This window comes from Protomyctophum bolini, assembly GCF_963924005.1.
Source record: "Protomyctophum bolini genome assembly, chromosome: 20".
NCBI classification, from domain to species: Eukaryota; Metazoa; Chordata; class Actinopteri; order Myctophiformes; family Myctophidae; genus Protomyctophum; species Protomyctophum bolini.
This window is the reverse complement of record NC_137881.1, coordinates 21,144,890-21,150,889: the sequence shown is the minus strand read 5'-3', so window position 1 is coordinate 21,150,889 and position 6,000 is coordinate 21,144,890. Positions and strand designations below refer to the sequence as shown.

Genomic DNA, 6,000 nt, shown 5'->3' with positions numbered 1-6,000 from the left:
CACAGTACAGATTCCACTAGAAGGCTTATTCAATTGAGCCATTTACACATATATTAATTGCATTTCTGTTATATTACATTTGCAATTTACGTGGAATCTTTCACAGACTTTCATACTAGGCTGAGGAATATATCCCACCCTTTTCACATTGGCCAGAATTACAGCGCCACCAACAGGTGGATCCGTTGTTGTTCTTGTTGTAGTAACGACCCAGCAGACTCAAACAAAAGAGGCTGATAACCCCCTTGGGCCCCCTCAACTCTCACTATAACTAGACACTTTACCTCCCCCCCCCCCCCCCCCCCCCCCCCCCCCCCCCCCCCCCTCTCTAGCCTACAGGTAAAAATCTCTTTCTCTCTCTTTGGATAATGATAGACACAATATCCGTGGATATACACGGCTTCAGATAAAGTTGATAGTCAAAGTTACTTTAAGCAACTCAACTCATATAAAACACTGTCCAAGTATCCCAAACCATTTGCCTGCATACTGTTTATAAATCAATACATTGAAACTGGGACTCAACTGATGCAAATTACAGCAATGTTGTTATTCAATTGAACTTACATATCTATAACCATAAGTGTTCACTTCGTAAATGTGTGTCAACCACTCCCCCCATCCTCTGCCAGAATACTGCGAATACCTTTGAACTGTCTCTTTTTAGATGGCCCAATATGAATATCAGAAAGAGTACAGTATAGCACCATCTTGTGCCGGATTCTTTACACTGCACTTTACGGAAGAACACATTCTCGCACGCACTCACTCACTCACTCACTTAAGTTATTAATGCAATTTCCTTTAATATTATTATCCTATTGTTTTTATGCAAGGGGCATGATAGGCTACCTCTATATTTAGCCTTACTTGTCAAAGACTATAAAATCAGGGTTTAAATTAAATTAAATTTGCCATTGCCAATTAATTTGCAACAACAGCACACTGTTGGCTGTCGTCATCCACCGCACTGTCAGTTTGTCACGTCATTGTTGTCACGCATCAATTTCACACACAGCAATGAAACGGAATTCCATGACCATTTTCGGCCATGATATCTACGGTAACGAAAATGATAGCAGAAACTATTGCGTTTCCTTTGAATTACTAAGGTGTGTGTGTGTGTGTGTGTGTGTGTGTGAGAGAGAGTATTGAGTAAATTAAGCTGGTGCTCCATTCCTTTCTGCCTTTCTGAATGCATGGCCTGAGGGTCCCATGGATCAAGCTTCAACACGCATATTCTTTGAACACATTGCTGCCTTGCTGTTCTTGTGTCTGCTTCGACAACATGAATCACCACTGGAGAACAATTTGAGTTCAAAATATTTCCTGCTTCTGTCAATTCAAATCATAGGCAGGCTCACTATAGACTATAAAGAGCCTGCAGCCTACTGACAGCCTTTCTTTCTGTGGAAAGCATGTAGACTACAGCTAAAAAATATAATATTATATAAAAGATAAGGATTTATAGCATAGCCTATATCAATTATAACAATGCATACTGTCAACTCATGATGATACTCATATTAGCCTTTATTCCTTTTTTAGTAGGCCTATATATCTTATCAGTTTATATTGGCTCTATATACTTTCTACTTTTGGTACTTTCAATACATTGTTATTTATACCAATTGTACTTTTGCTCAAGTACATTTTGAATTCCGGATTTTTGCTTGTAACAGATTATTTCCTAGTGGAGTATAATTCTCTCTCTCTCTCTCTCTCTCTCTCTCTCTCTCTCTCTCTCTCTCTCTCTCTCTCTCTCTCTCTCTCTCTCTCTCTCTCTCTCTCTCTCTCTCTCTCTCTTTCTTTCTTTCTTTCCGCCACATGCCAGCTGGGTCATTGTCATTGAGCCAAGTGAAATGGGCGTGGAGACCGTTCAGTGCAGTGTGTGCCTGAACAGGCATGGAAAGGAAACGACTGTCAACACGCACGTTCTCCAAGTGATCAACAGCTGTAAACAGAAAGTACAGCCGCCACACGCCGCGGCACCTGGACATGACCATGCACAACAATACAACACATCTACTAGTAGGCTACTACGGATACAACACAATAATACATCTTGTGCTTCTCTCTCACGCCACAGGTATTCAGGTAAGTTTACACCAACGAACAGACACATGGCGCTGCGAGGCGCTGTATAAATCGTATCTACCGGTAATATTATGCGTTCTAAACGCGTAGGCTTCGCTTGGTCCAGGCGGCAGGCCCCACACACAGTGGCGGAAACTCCGTGGGTTCAGAGGCGCGATTGAACCCCCTGGCATTTTGGCAAAGGCGCGACTGAACCCACTGCATTTTGGCAAAATACACGTATACAGTCACATACCTTTACGAGGGGTTACAATTCAATTCAAAGGGGTTTAATACAAGATAGGTGTTGGGCCGCCGCGCATGCCGCATTCAAATGCTAATAAGGTGGCTTTTGTTCGAAAAAACAAAACTCGTTTTTTTTCCACCGCTGGGGGGGGGGGGGGGGGGGGGGAGGGGGCGTGGCTGCTTGAACCCCCTGCCGTTATAAGAACTTTCCGCCTCTGCCCACACATGTGGAGTTATAGGCTAGTTATAATTAAATGACGTGGAGTTGTGGAGTGGAGTTGTTTCTTGTTTGTTTTGCTTGTTTGTTTTGTCTCTCTCTCTCTCTCTCTCTCTCTCTCTCTCTCTCAATTCAAAGGAGCTTGTTTCTTGTTGTTTCAACTGGTTTGCTTCTCTCTCTCTCTCTCTCTCTGCTTCTCTTTGTAGCTTTCTTTCCCCTCTCTTTCAGTAGGAATGGGGGGGGGGGGGGGGGGGGCTGGTCCATCATTCATTACAAATTAACATTTAGCGTAGAATGATGCTTGTTGACTATATAGGCTACTGTAGATAAACATAGGTAGTGGTTACTTGTTTTTTTGTTTTTTTTCCCGTCAATGGGCATTGTCTCTGTTGTGAGCCAAAATGAATATAGGCCTATATTGGCAGTTACAGTAGACTAATTAGTATACATTTTGAGTTTCATTTAATGTCACTTTTACAATCTGTGAAGCTTGTTGGTAGCCTACAGTACAAAATATATCACACCCGTGTGAAGTGAGGGGCGCTAATATATTAAAGTCTAACAAACATTAAACCCTCTTTATTGTTAATGGCATTTGATGTTTGTGGGACAAGATGATGTAAATTTCCCTTCATTGTCAATGGCGTTTTTAATGTTTGTTTAACTAAAAACAAACATTAACCCTGTTTAACCCTGTACATTATTGAGGGGCAAGCGCCCCTCAATAATGAAGACAACCGGAAACGCTTTGCTGACGCTGCAAGTTACAGCGTGGGTGGAGCTTCATTGATGTTTAAAAACCTGGAAGAGGCTCCTGCCACTCGCGGCATCATGCCACCCCTTGTTGTGTATATCTGCTTGTAGTACTGTACCCATTCTGAAACATGCCACTAGCACTAGTGTTGTTGCCAGATTCTGCAGAGAAACAAGCAGTGGCCAGGTCCAAAAGATTCAACTAATAGCGGTTCTCAAACGTTTTTTGACGGTGCACCCCCTGTTACATCCTGACCTAGCTGACCCTGCTGTAATCTCTAAGTACTGGACCCTCGTCTAGTTCTGACAGACAGGTAGTGTGTGCAGGCTGGGTGGTGTGTGATAATCCGGTTGAAATATTCCTTCGGTTCGGCGACAGTGGCGGCGGGCCCGGGAGAACAATAACGCGACACGAGACAGTATCACGCTAAAGGTTCACAAAGTTATTACACAAACAGGAAGATATATAGTGCTGGATCATAATGACGTGACAATAAGATATGAGACAAAATAACGTGCCTAATGCAGCAAGGCTGACCTTGCTGCCGCTGAGATGTCTCTCGTAGCCTATCTATAAAGTATGCTACAGTTCAGGCAGTAACACAGTACATATCAAGTACACTGTATCTCAAGTTCAAGTACACAGAGTACACAGACATGGGCAACTCATGATTATAACACCCCCCAACGCCCAGTCTCGTTGTATTTGGCCGAAAATGATACATTATTATATACATTACCAGTAAGACGCCTGAGGGCGAGAATCAAGTGCACGTGCACACATCCGCCTGGGTGACATCAGACTGCTGGGCGAGCGCTGCTGCTTTGGCATGGGGGCGTCAGATCAACATAATTATGGAATGAATTCTGTACCGGCCATATATGGAGCGTGTTTTGAGTCTACAGGGTTTGATGAGGATGGAATGTCAGAACAGGTCAGCTCCATATATGGAGCTCTAAGGGTGGCAGCGTCAGTGTCAGCGTCAGTGTCTTGAGGTTACAGGGTTTGCTATTTAACAAAACAAAAAAACAGTTTTGAATATTTTTAAATATTTTCTGAAACATTTTAAATACTCAAATATTGTATGGGAGTCACAAAACATGTTAAAGGAGGGTTTTTTACTTCCTTGACATGGAAATGTTTGAGAACTACTGATTTCAATAACATCAGGAAGCAATCCCAAATAATCAAAGTGCACTTTAGAAACAAGCCCAAGCCAAAAACTACCCCTTTTAATAATAATAATAAGCAAGCATACTTGGCCACACTGACTCAGAAACATACCCGGCTATTTCTCTGAACCAGGAAGGGGATGGAATGCATGATGTTGGACTTTGTGTTCACCGTTGACAGGCTGGGGGATGTTCAGAAATGTAAGGTGTGTGTTCCTACATGAATGCACGAGGGGGAGTGAGTCATTCATACTACAGTATGTGCAAAAGGTTGCTGGTGTACCATGCTTGTAGTACTGACTCGACTCTGACTCATTTTATACGCTATATAATTATACGCCCCTCCTGGCAATCATGTAAAACATTTCCAACCAATGCGTTTGTGATTTAACGCAATTCAACGATCACCTATTGCCGACACTTGGTTTTTTTGTCTGTGCATGTGATGTGTGGAATGCATTATAGACGCCTTATCAGACGACGTCACACTGATAAGTACCAGCGGGCGGCAATGGCTGAGGGGTGGACCGCATGGGAACCGCATGGTTCCCAGTTCGAACCCGGGCTCCCCCAGAGTTGGTGTCGAAGTGTCCTTGAGCAAGACTCTGAACCTCTAATTGCTCCCGATGTGCAGCTTGGGGCCTTGCATGGTCGTCTGTGTGTGAATGGGTGAATGTTATGCACAATCTCTGTAAAGTGCCGTGGAAAAAGGCGCTATCCACCTTTTTCCTGTAACCCATGAGTCTTTGCTTTTGTGTGTGCATATTTGCACAAGTTCCTCTTTCTCTTGCTGTTTTGCAAGAGAAACAAGTGGCCGGGTCTATGAAAACGAGCACAAATGAAAATAGCTGATCTACAAGCTCACAGCGACACATTGTTGTACATCTGTTATTTAAAAACACATTGAGAATAAATCGAAATATTTTGAATATTTTAATTAAAAAGGCACACAATATTTTCAGATGGATGTCTGTGGACAATTTCATATTACATATATGTTCCTTGACGTGAAGAAATGTGGGAACCACTGGTTTAAACAACAATTTAGGAAGCAAGCCCAAATAAGCAACTACTGTACACTTTAGAATCAAGCCCAAATCATGGGCAAAGCAGACATGGCAACACTGCCCGAAGGAAGCAAAGCACCCGCACAAGGAGCCCCAGTACCTTGGCAGGGAAAAAGGTGAATATAAATGCACCATTTACCATTTACCACCAGCATGCGCGTGCATGCCGGCAGCACATGAACCCCGCCTCTCATAAGATGCAATGGAAAAGTTGTTAAACTGCACTCATGTGTAAAAATACTGTTATGCTGTTTTTCTCCCAGTGTGACGGAAGAATGATTAGGATTTTTTATTGTGATCTCTCGCCCTTGAAATATATATTCCTTGGTTTATGTTGTGTGAACAATAATAGCAATTCAAAGCAGTCGTCCTCAAAACCACACCTGCAGTCGCTGTCATAAGAACGCAGGGAGCGCTCATTATCACGGCAGCAGAGCCTGCTCGTTCACACGCAGCCGCAGCCCATCA

General features: G+C 43.1%; 1 protein-coding gene across 2 annotated transcripts in view; it reads left to right on the top strand.

Annotated features, from left to right (window-relative positions):
- The first annotated feature begins 1,952 nt into the window (after positions 1-1,952).
- arap2 (ArfGAP with RhoGAP domain, ankyrin repeat and PH domain 2) overlaps positions 1,953-6,000 on the top strand; it is a 152,261-nt gene continuing 148,213 nt past the window's right edge. For both annotated transcript variants that reach the window (XM_080792673.1, XM_080792674.1), the window contains exon 1: positions 1,953-2,097. The gene's annotated coding sequence lies outside the window, so the exon portion shown is untranslated. The remainder of the gene's footprint in view (positions 2,098-6,000) is intronic.